This window comes from Mus musculus, chromosome 5 (genome assembly GCF_000001635.26).
Source record: "Mus musculus strain C57BL/6J chromosome 5, GRCm38.p6 C57BL/6J".
NCBI classification, from domain to species: domain Eukaryota; kingdom Metazoa; phylum Chordata; class Mammalia; order Rodentia; family Muridae; genus Mus; species Mus musculus.
Window position 1 is genome coordinate 90,192,710 of NC_000071.6, and position 12,726 is coordinate 90,205,435.

At 44.8% G+C, this 12,726-nt stretch overlaps 1 long non-coding RNA gene across 1 annotated transcript; it reads left to right on the forward strand.

The window, feature by feature from the left end:
- The first annotated feature begins 595 nt into the window (after positions 1 to 595).
- On the forward strand, positions 596 to 7,651 carry Gm35936. Its single transcript, XR_389324.1, has 3 exons — positions 596 to 636; positions 2,251 to 2,346; positions 7,623 to 7,651. It is a non-coding gene; the product is annotated as a predicted gene, 35936 (long non-coding RNA).
- Positions 7,652 to 12,726: the final 5,075 nt, after the last annotated feature.

Below are 12,726 nucleotides of genomic sequence, written 5' to 3' on the forward strand. Positions count from 1 at the left end.
AGTTAATGGCAGTTAATGGGAAAATGAGAGCCAAGTTTTACTCAGGCACATGGCCCCTAATCTACCCATGCCTCATTAGATGCTTTAACACCGAAGCCCACGGAGATAGCACTAAGTGGGCTCAGTGATCTAAAACTAAAAATGAAGTTCAGAAGGGAGATTAGAGGACAAATTGCAGGGAAGAGAAAGAGGGGGGTGGGTGGGTCTGATTAAAACACCTTATGTGCATGTTTGAAATTCTCAACTTATTTTTTTTTAAGATGCAAGAAAGATGGTTCAGAAGTTAAGTTGTATTCCTCTTGCAGAAGGCCCAAGTTCTGTCTCTAGCACCCACTAGGGCGGCTCCCAACACCTGAAACTCCAGTTCCAGGGGATCTGATGCCCTCTGCTAGCTTCCGTGAGCACTGCATGCACATGCACAAAACTACACTCAGATATACACACACCCATATCATTTAAAATAAATTAATTAAAAAAAAACCAGTCAGTGTGCTGTGAAACACTTGATACGGTGGCTACCCGGTGACGCAAGTGCCTGACGTAAGGGAGTCCGTAGGCAGAGCTCCGGGGGGAGGGACAGAATACACAGCCTAGAAGCCTAGGGGCTGGGATGAGTGTCTGTCAAGGAGTCCGTTGGTAGGCAAAAGGGGCGTTTAGGGGTGAGTGTAGATGACCTGGGTGAATGTCAAGATACTCGGAGCAAAGAGCCCAGGAAAAGCCTCAACTGTCTGTTCCTTTGCCAGGCTACCGTCTAGTTAGTGTGTGAATGTCTGGCAGGCTTGTGCTTTGTAGGCACGGTCTGAAACAGTAAGGTGTTTTTTTTTTAATTGCACAGTAATAGATCATTTGGCAAAAAATATTTTCAGCCAACACATTATACAGCCACCCACATGAACACACATCTCAGCAAGTGCACAGAAAACATCCCATATTATAAAATTTTCTTGGGCTGATTTTATAAACCAGAAAATAAAATAAAGCTAGCTGCCCTTTGTAGGACAGAGGGAATAAGGCAGGAGTTACCTGAGTAATGTTAGGTGGCTCAGAGCCACTATGAGACTTCAGAGTCATACTCAAGAATGTGATGGGTAGAGAATGTTCCCTGAGAACCAAGGAGGAAGAAATTACCTTATTATGGGGAAAGGAATTTCATTTTGGCTGTGGAAGCTGGACCAGGACTGGATAACATCAGAGAGCTGGAGAAAGGGATCAGGGCGGGTCTGGTGCCTGCCCATCCTACAGCAGCATCTCTATTCTGGCTGTTTTTGTCAAGTTGACACAAGTTAATCTGTGAAGAATGGCCTGAAGTTGAGAAAAGGCCTCCATCAGATTGGCCTGAGGGCAAGCCTAGGGAACATTTTCTTAAATGAGGGAGGGCCTAGTTCACTGTGGGCAGTGCCATCCCTGGGCTGGGTGCTATAAGAAAGCAGGCTAAAGAAGGTGGCCTAGTCGGCCATCATTGGGAAGAGAGGCCCCTTGGTCTAGCAAACTTTATATGCCCCAGTACAGGGGAACGCCAGCGCCAAGAAGTGAGAGGGAGTGGGTAGGGGAGCAGGGCGGGGGGAGGGGAGTTTGAGGCCAGCCTGGTCTACAAGGTGAGTTCCAGGAAAACCAGGACTACACAAAAAAAAAAAAAAAAAAGGAAGGAAGGAAGGAAGTTTCTGCCTTGATTTCCTTCAGTGCTGAATTTGTGGCATGGAAGAGTAAGTCAAATAAACCCCTTTCTTCCCGAGTTACTTTGGTGTTTTAGCCCCGCAAAAGAAATCCTAATTTTCATAGAAGCCTCAAAAAATACATATATTTTAGAAGTCACAGTCATGCTACCAACAAGCTCAAAGCTCCCCATACAGCACTGACAGTCTCTATATGCTATAATACCATATACCTCTCTATGTAGCATTGACAATTTCTGTATGCTATATATCGTCTAACATAGTCTCAGTGTGCTATAATACCATATACCTCTATATATAACATTGACAATCTCTAAATGCTATAAGACAATATACTATAATTTGGTGTTGGTGGATGGGGTATTTTTATTTTGACAGTGTCTCTGTAGCCCTGGCTGTCCTAGAACTCAGAGACCCACCTGTTTTACCTACTGAACGTTGGGATTAAAGGCCAGCACTACCATAACCATCTTAGAATCTTATTTAAGTGTTAGTGTAGACACATTAAAGAATCAAAAAAAAAAAAAAACAAAACAAAACAAACAAAAAAAAAACCTTTCTTGTTTCCTTTCTGAAGTGAACGGAGAAAAGAGAATCCCAGAAGCCCTGTGTCCTGTAGGCTGGAGAAGGATCTTCATCCGACAGTGTTGGCTGCCCTCTGCTGGTCCTTTTGGTAAAGACTGGTTACTCTAGAATTTTCATCCATTCGTTAAGTGCCATGTCATTTGTAGAACTGTACATAGAATAAAGATACTGTAGTGCCAAGGAAGTGTTAGTGAACCCCAAAAGACGAGTCAGGAGCCGATCCGATGCAATCCCATGAGGGCCTTGATTTACAAGCTGAGCTTGTGAATAGGACAGTTTGGGTGGAGACGATCACCGAAAACTTACTGGGTTTTATAGAACATGGCAAGTGAGGGGCATGTGTTTCTAGCCTGACAGGCATCTAATTGGAGTGCTACTGTAGCCTTTAGCACAATCGGATGGTTCTGGAAACCAAACCACAAACTATTTTGTTTCCCTCTGCCTTAAGTAGGGGCAGGTTTGTAACCTGGGGTGAAGACTTCTTGCTGGGGGATACCCTGGAAATCCTTGATTTGTTGGGGGAGATTAACCTGGAGACACAGGTCTTGTTGGGGATGAGCTAGGCTCAGGTTTTGTTGGGGGACAACTTGGAAACTAATGCTAGGTACCAGCCGGTTAGTTTACCTGCGTTCAAACTTAGGTCAGGTTCTCTAAAACACAGTGTGAACTTAAAAGATTTGGTCTCAATTCCCCGCTTTCTCTTGTAACTAGAAGGCCCAATCATGGAGCTTTCTGAAGTTTCATAAGCAGTAACAGGGCGATATCTTTGTGGTGTCCCTGAGGCATGGGATGTAGCCCATCAGTGGGAGTCAGGAGGAAGTCTTGGGGCTGAATTCTCCTCCTGCTGGCCAGGGTCATAGTCTACTGCAAACAGATGTGTGGTGGATCCACAGTGCAACTTTGTAGCATTGGGACCCCTTCAGTGAGGCTCTAGTGACCGCTGGCAGTGTCTCTTGACTAGGACCTAAAGTTAGTGGAGCTCCGGAGGTGAACTTGTTTTATAGAAAGCACGAAGTTTAGGCCAAACATGTTATATACCCATTGGACACCCTCAAGATTGTCTAATAATTGGTGATCATCTGCTTCTATAATAACTTCTGCCAGCAGGTGAATCAAACATAATTTTAAAAGGGGTGAGTCTCAGCCAGGCGTGGTGGCACAGGCCTTTAATCCCAGCACTCGGGAGGCAGAGGCAGGCAGATTTCTGAGTTCCAGGCCAGCCTGGTCTACAAAGTGAGTTCCAGGACAGCCAGGGATACACAAAGAAACCCTGTCTCAAAAAACCAAAAAAAACAAAAACAAAAACAAAAAAACAAAAAAACAAACAAAAACAAAAAAACAAAAAAGGGGGGGGTGAGTCTCATCTGGTATTGGGGACTTCCATACGCTATAAAGGGCAAAGGGGAGGAGAGTCACCCAGTCTCTGACAGTCTCTAAGGTCAATTTAGTTAAGGTCTCTTTAGGGTACTATTTATCTTTTCTACCTATTCTAAACTCTGGGGTCTGTAAGCACAATGAAGTTTCCAATCAATCTACAGAATATTATTTAATTCCTGACTTACCTGGGACACACATGTAGGTCCTTTGTCTGACCCTATAAACCTAGGAAAACTGTACCTTAGGAGAATTTCTTTTAGCAGTTTCTGTGTTATCATCTGAGCAGTCTCATACTCAGTTGGGAAAGCGTCAGTCCAACCCGAAAAGGTATCTACAAGCATCAGTAAATATTTATATCTAAATGTTTTCTTGTTCTAACTGTGTGAAGCCTGTCTCTCAGTAGACTCCAGGCCTAGCCTTGTCCCTCACGGGCAGGCATCATGGTTCTTGACAACATTAGCTATCTTCAAGTTGGCATCTCTCTCTTTTTAAGATTTATTTATTATTTATTTATTTTATGTATATGAGTACAGTGTAGCTGTACTGATGGTTGTGAGCCATCATGTGGTTGCTGGGAATTTGAATTCAGGACCTCTGCTTGCTCTGGTGAATCCTGCTCACTCCAGCCTAAAGATGTGTTTATTATTATATCTAAGTACACTGTAGACACACCAGAAGAGGGCATCAGATCTCATTACGGATAGCTCTGAGCCACCATGTGGTTGCTGGGATTTGAACTCAGAACCTTCAGAAGAGCAGTCAGTGCTCTGAGCCATCTTTCTAGCCCGAGTTGGCATCTCTAATCCTGACATTAGGCAGCTGTATCAGATCCTGGATTCTCTGGACACCCATGCGGGGAGAGCAGTAGATCTTCTGAAGTATGTGTACTCCCATGTCTTCTGGCATAATGAGTTTGTTATCTGCTGTTCTCCACCATCTGTAACACACTGGGACATGGGCAAATTCTTAGCTCAGACTGTGTCATCTTTTGAATACTTAGGGTGGTAAGGGAGTATAGGATCCCCCAGATGCAGGGAAGTCGGGGGCAAGAGAGGTCTGACCTACAGGGCAGCATGGCTGGCTGCTTCACCTGCCCTATCGTTGACTTTTGAAACTGGGTCCTTTCTTTTCTGGTGTCTCAAGTAGCGAATGACAGCCAGCTTTGTAGACCCTTGTAGAGCCCTTAGTGGGGAGAAGATTTCCTCTTTATTTTTGATAGTCTTTCCTTCTGCCACCAGAAGGCCTCTCCCCCTATCCATAGGCCCATGGACATGAGTGGTAACAAAGGCACACCAGCTACCTGTGTGTCGTCTTTTTTCAGCTCTAACACCTTGGTCAGAGCTACCGGTAAGAGAGAGCACACAGCATGGGAGAGAGTATTTCCTCACCAGCCAGGGGGCTAATACCCAGAATAGACAGAGGATTTAAATAGCAATAGAACAAATAATCCAATCAATATAGGGACAGATGAAGTGAGCAGGGAGAAATCCAAATGATCAATAACCACAGAGAGAAAAGTACAACGTTGTGTCCATGCAAATTAAGACTACAAGATGTAAGCCGGGCGTGGTGGCACACACCTTTAATCCCAGTACTTGCGAGGCAGAGGCAGGCAGATTTCTGAGTTCAAGGCCAACCTGGTCTACAAAGTGAGTGCCAGGACAGCCAGGGCCACACAGAGAAACCCTGTCTCGAAAAACCAAAAAAAAAAAAAAAAAACCAAACCAAACCAAACCAAACAAAGAAACAAAACAAAACAAAACAAAACTACAAGATGCTTTCTTACCGCAGCCAGAATGGCCATTGTCACTGTCTTAGTCAGGGTTTCTATTCCTGCATGAACATTATGACCAAGAAGCAAGTTGGGGCTTACACTTCCACATTGCTGTTCATCACCAAAGGAAGTCAGGACTGAAACTCAAGCAGGTCAGGAAGCAGGAGCTGATGCAGAGGCCATGGAGGGATATTACTTACTGGCTTGCTTGAGTTCCAGTCCTGACATCCTTCGGTGATCAACAGCAATGTGGAAAGTGTCAGCTGAATAAACCTTTTCCTCCCCAACTGCTTCTTGGTCATGATGTTCGTGCAGGAATGGAAACCCTGACTAAGACAAATTGGTACCAGCATAGTGGGGTATTCCTGTAACAACCTGACCATGTTTTGCAGAGGACTGTGGAAGGACTTTGGAACTTTGGGCTAGAAGATCCATTTTGTGTTAAGAGCTCTTTGGGATGTTGTATAGGAACTTGGAAGATAATGTTGAGAACAGTGCAGAAGATGGAGGCCTGGCTTGTGTAATTTCAGAGGGAAACTTAAAGACTCTTTTCAGGGCCATTGCTATTTTGATTGTGAAGATTCTGTGGTTCTGGTTAGCTGGGGCTGAAGAATGAGCTGTGATTAACAAGATACCAGAACTACTAAAGTGAAAACTTTGCATTACTGGGACTATTGATGCTGGTTAGCTGGAGCTAAGAAATTAGCTGTGATTAAGAAGAGACCAGCATCATTGAGGTGACATCTTCTGGGAAGTGTTTTCTGAAAGCACAAAGAGGCTGTGTTCCAGAGATAGCCAAAGTTGTACCTCATGCTGCAGCAGGACTTGGTAATATGTAAGAGTCACCCAGGTGGTACTGGTTTTGAAGGCATGAAGGGGTCATGCAGAGCAGCTGAGGCTCGGCACTGTGAGAGGCCATGGAAGGCCATTAGTGAAGGTACAGCCTCAGTTGCAATTGACGGCCCAGGACTGAAGGGGTCATGCAGTATTTTGGAGATGCCAGTACCATGAGATGACCACCAAGAACAGCAGCAGCAGTGGACTACAGGCAGCTGGAGCCTAGAAGACAAGCTCTGTGCTACAAAGGACAGGGCTGGAGAAGTGACCCAAGCCCTTGGAGGAGCCCAGAAGATCGTGAGTTGGATCCCAGACATTGGACAGTTGGGGTTTGATTTTTGCTTTTGATTGTGACTGCGACCTGATATTTTTCCCCCTTGAAGGAAGAAAGTATTTTAGTGGAGCCCACAATTAAGAGACTTTGAATTTTAAAGGATATTGGACATTTTAAAGGGATTGAACTTTTAATATGTAAAGACTGTGGGATTTTTAAAGTTATTTAGATCTTGGGGATGAATAAGAAACTAAGGGTTGAGGCTTACTAGTGATGTGTTTGTGTGTCAAGTTGACAAGGGGTCAATTGTACTGGCTGGTTGTATGTGTCAACTTGACACAGGCTGGAGTTATCACAGAGAAAGGAGCTTCAGTTGGGGAAGCGCCTCCATAAGGCATTTTCTCAATTAGTGATCAAGGAGGGGAGGGTTCCTTGTGGGTGGGACCATCTCTGGGCTGGTAATCTTGGATTCTATAAGAGAGCAGGCTGAGCAAGCCAGGGGAAGCAAACCAGTAAAGAACATCCCTCTATGGCCTCTGCATCAGCTCCTGCTTCCTGACCTACTTGAGATCCAATCCTGACTTCCTTTGGTGATGAACAGCAGTGTAGAAGTGTAAGCTGAATAAACCCTTGCTTCTTGGTCATGTTGTTTGTGCAGGAATAGAAACCCTGACAAAGACAGTCACGGAACAGCAAGGAAACGTTAAAGAGGGCAACGGGGCAGGGGTTACTGTGAGAATGGAAATCAGTACAACTATTATGAAAAGTGGTTCAGGATTTCTTCAAAGAGCTAGAAATGGATCTTCCATATGATCTAGGTATACCCTGTAGCCTCCCCTCCCCAGCCTGAAACCTGCTTGCTCAGGTTTCACTGTTTACTTTGGGGTGGAGCTTGCCACTCAATCGTTCTGCCACGCCCACTGCTGGAGCCTGCCACTTTGCTTTTCCGGAGCCATACACGTGGTCACCCTGCTACTGGACTCCAGGATTATTTGGCGTGAATCGGGCCCCTTCCCCTCCTTCATAACTGAGTGTCGGAAATAAAAAATTGAGCTTTGATCAGAATGACTGTCTTAGCTACATCTTTTTCTCGCCCTCCTAGCTCCCTCTTCTCTTCCAGGTTTCCAAGATGCCTTTCCAGACTAGAACCCAGACATTCGAGCAGCTGGCCAGACACAACATACCCCATATGGGCCTGTACCCCAAAGCACCATCGTCAACTTGTCATGGGGATACCTGTATAGTCATGCTCCTCCCAACACTACCCGTAACGGTCAGATTGCAGAAACAGCCCACGTGTCCATCAGTGGGTGACCAGACAGAGGAAACGTGATGTCTATATGTACAATCACAAGGAACACAATGAAGCCACTTGTGAACAAGCAGATGGAACTGGAGCTGGACCAGAGTCAGAAGGACAAACAGCACATTTCCTCTTACATTCAGTAAGCAGGATCTAAGGTAGGAAAGAAAGGTGATGACTAGAGAAAAACGGATTGGAGCTCAGAGAGCAAGAGAGGGGACCAGAGTGTGAATGTGATCAGAACACACCAAGTACATGAAAATGTCACAGTGAAGTTTTGTTTTTGTTTTTGTATTTTTTTGGCTTTTTGAGACAGGGTTTCTCTGTATAGCCCTGGCTGTCCTGGAACTCACTTTGTAGACCAGGCTGGCCTCGAACTCAGAAATCCGCCTGTCTCTGCCTCCCTAGTGGTGGGATTAAAGGCGTGCGTATATCCCTTCAGTCTTTTTGATACAAGGTTTTACTATATAGCATAGGCTGAACTCAAATTCACACTCCTTCTGCACCCCCTCCCGAGCCCTGAGATTACAGGCAGGCATGAACCACCACACCCAGATCAGGATACACTCATTTTTGGTTTGTTGTTTGTTTCCTTGCTGGGTTTTTTAAGCATAGATTCCCGTGCAGCCGGAAGTCGCCTCCGATTCCTTGTGTAGCTGAGAAAGAGCCTGAACTCTCCGTCCTCCTTCCATGCCTGCAAACGTCAGACTTTCCAGTGGGAACCACTGCTTCTTACAATCTTTCCCCCAACTCTTCTGCACTGTTTCCTGAGTTTGGGTTATAGATGGATTAACCGGGTACGGGCACACCACAGTCAGCTGTTCGACAACAGCTTTCACCGCTGCAATGGTCTCCTGCAGCAAAAGGAGTTTCTTTGATGAGGAGTAAGAGCTACACTTATCTGGAAGCGAGTTTTCGGCTTCTAACTCTCCAGCACTGAGACTCAGCTGCTCTCACACTCTTGGCTTAGTAACAGGGGTTTTGTTGTTGTTGTTGTTCCTCTCTCTCTCTCTCTCTCTCTCTCTCTCTCTCTCTCTCTCTCTCTCTCTGAATGACATGTATGTATGGTACCTCCAGGTACCAAGAAAATGTGCCTTTGAGGCTGGGGTTACAAGCAATTGTGAGCCGCCAGACCCGCATGGAGGGAACCAAACCCTGGTCCTCTGGAAGAACAGCAAGTGCTCTTAACCACTGAGCTACCTCTCTAGCCCAGTTGCAAGTTGTTAAAACCCCAAGATCCCCTCAATAGCTTTGCCTTCCTACCAATATCAACTTTATGGAAACCTCAACGGGTGTGGGGTGGGGGAGGAAGAAAAGAGATGAAGAAAACTGAATCGAGCCCCCTTGCTCACACTGGGTCCTTTTACATTGCTCTCCCCACGGGAAGCATAACAATTGGGCTGTTCTCTACCTCTTACCTCTACATCTGACAAAGCCTGAGTGTCTCATAAGGGTTAGTTCAAAATCCAATTGTTTCCTCTGTGCAGACTAGAAAACTGATTAATAAAGTGATTTCTCCCTCTCCCTCCTCCTCCCCCTTCCTCTTCCTCTTCCTCTTCTCTTCCCGCTCTCTCTCCCTCCCTCTCCCCTCCCCTTTCCCCTCTCCCTATCCCTCCCCTCTCCTTCCCCCTCCCCTCTCTCCCTCTCCCTCACCTCCCCTTCCCCCTCTGCCTCTCCCTCCTCCTCCCCTCCCTCCCCTTCCCCAACCCCCCTCCCTCTGTCTCTCATTTATCTATTTTATTATATTCTGCATTTACACATATGCATCCATAACTTGGATGGTTGTGAGCTGCCATACAGGTACTAGAAACCAAACCTGAGTCCTCTGCATGTACTCTTGATCACTGAGCCGCGTGTCTCCAGCCCTGCGAAAGCTTTCAAGGTAACATAGTAAGACAAACAAGGGGATGTGTAAATGGTCCATATACCCACTGCGCTTCCCTGTCCCACAATCCCATGTGTTTACCTGTCCTGGCTTCACAGACACGATGAGAAAAGTGTAAACAGAAAGGACACAGTTTTACTACTGGGTTATCGGCAATGACAGCAACGTCAGGGCTCCAATAACTCCAGCCAGCCTTGATGGAAATAAGACCATGCCCTTTGAACACTGCACACCATACACCGGCCACAAGTTACATCAGATCCTCCTGGCTACGGTCACTGCCAGGTAGGGACAAAGAGTGCATTTCCAGAAAGCTCTTCTTCTGTGTGCCAAGCCTTTGTAATAAAAGATCGGGATGATGTTTTAATCATATACACATCTTGTTCTTGTAGCACCAACTGGAGTAATAGAGTCCTAAAGTTCAAAGCCTTGTGTTTACTCAAGATAATGACTGTGGAAAGAAAGTCAAGAGTGAGTTGAGTATAAGAAGTTGCTGGAAGCTTCCTGGGTACAATTGAGTCCACAACTCACGTCTATGGCGGATAAAAGCCTTGGCCTCCTGGGCCACAAGCAGCTGAGTTTAAAAGGCAGCTCAGCTTGGCATAAGAGAGACTGGCTAGACACAATGCATTCCCACCCTCTGGTCCCTTATTTATTATCACTCTCTAACAGGGGATCTAACATCACTTATTTAAATTCTCAGAGTTCACAGCTATATGATTTAAAAAGCAGCTGGTCAATAATTAAAAATTCCTACGAACAAAAAAATCATAATTTAAAAGTGTATGGTATAATAAGACCCAGAAGAAATATCTGTGTGTATTAAGGAAAAAAGAAAATAACAGGGGGAAAAAAATGTCCTTTGTTAACTGAAAACCGTAAAATGCTTGTTGGCGTGTTTCTACTAGCCACTAGAGGGCAGTGTTGGGCTAACTGTCTAAAACAACCTGCATGGTGGTTGAAGTACCAGAATTACAAGAATTACCTGTAGCTCATCGACTTTTTGTGTGTGCTTCCAGACTCTCTCAGCAGTGAGAGTCATCAAAGCCGAAAGAACAAAAGGCTAAAGACTAAATCTGTTCTGTTTTCACTGTTCACATGAGGTCCTGTTCTCAGTGATACCCTTTTTTAGGTTAATCTTTATTTTACTATTTAAATGATCATATGGGCTAGAGAGATAGCTCAATGGTTAAGAGCACTGACTGCCCTTCCAAAGGTCCTGAGTTCAAATCCCAGCAACCACATGGTGGCTCACAATCATCCGTAATGAGATCTGATGCCCTCTTCTGGTGGGTCTGAAGACAGCTACAGTGTATTCACATCCATAAAATAAACAAATCTTTAAATGACCATATATATTCTTTAAAACCTACAGTTGCTAGAAATAAACTAAGCTGGGTTTGGCGGTACTCATGTTTTCTTTTGTCTTGGTTTTGGTTTTTCAGGGTTTCTCTGTGTAGCCCTGGCTGTCCTCGAACTCAGAAATTCACCTGCCTCTGCCTCCCAAGTGCTGGGATTAAAGGCATAAACCACCACACCTGGCGGTACTCACCTTTGATCCAAGCACTGAGAGACAGGGCAGAAGAATCTCTATGAGTTTTGAGGCCAGTCAAGGCTGTTTCTAATTTAGTTAGTTGATTGACTAACAGTGTGTGTGTGTGGGGGGGGGGGGCACTTGACTCACACCCACAGCCTAAGATCTTGGTTAATGAGAATAATTACAGAGGTTCCAGTTTCATCAAAAACTGTATATTGACAAACTGTGTGCACAAATACTTTTCTGTCAAAGGTAAATAGACTTTATCCATTTTTAAATTCAGAAAGTCATAGAGACTAGTGAATCCTACACATTTTAATATAGGAAAATAAAATATCCCTATTAATAATTGTATAAGACTTAGCTTTTGCTATGGTTACTTACTATTTATTGATTGGTTGTTGTTCTTTTTGAAACAAGATCTCACTATGTAGCCCTGGCTGCCCTGGAACTTGATATACTATGCAGAACAGGCTGACTTTAAACTCACAGAAACCCACTTGCCTCTGCTCTCCTAGCCCTGGGACTAAATGTATAAAATCAACTTTTGTCAATTTTTGTTCTCTCTCTCTCTCTCTCTCTCTCTCTCTCTCTCTCTCTCTCTCTCTCTCTCTCTCTCTCTCTCTCTCTTCCCCCCACCCCCTCTCTGAGGCAGGGTCCCACTATGTAGCCCTGGCTGCTGTTACAGAACTCACTACTCACTATGTAGACTAAGTTGGCCTTGAAAGAACTCCTAGAGAGCCACCTGCCCTGCCCCGCCCCCAAGCACCGCAACTAAAGCATGTGCCACTGTCGGGCCCCCACGCTGCATTTACATTGTTGCTGAGCACCCCAAATGTGGTACAGTCCTCTAATCCCAGTTTGAGATGCTCAAGTGCATTGCTTGAAGCAAGTTCAAGGCCAGTGTGAGCTACACATTAGTGCCAGACCGGCCAGAGCTACATAAAGGGACATGTCTCAAAACAACTCACTCTCTGTACATTGATCTTTTCTCTCTGTGTTGTCATGTATACTTCTATTTCATCACCTTCTCCATCATTTCTACTGACATTTACAAATTCTTACAATGTAGAAATGGAAAGGATCTTATTGCTGAATCTGTATATATCGTTAATGGCCCATAATCCAAAATGTTAAAATCCAGACAAAAATTTCTCAAATCCAGACCCCAGTTTTCAATCCTTTTATTTTGTTGTTTATTTGGCATGGGAAGCTCGTTCCAGACAGGGTTTCTCTGTGTAACAGCCCTGGCTGTCCTGGAACTCTTTGTAGATGAGGCTGACGCAAACTCTCGGAGATTCGTCTTCCTCTGCCTCTCAAATGCTGGGATTTAAAAGCCTGTGCCATCATGACAGGCTAGGGGTTCACTTTTGTTTTTTGTTTTTAAACTTTTAAAACTCAAACTTACTCAAACAGGAAAAACTAGAATTATGATTTCTATTTCTGAGAAATGCCCCAGCTAAGTTTACAGTTTAAAGTTC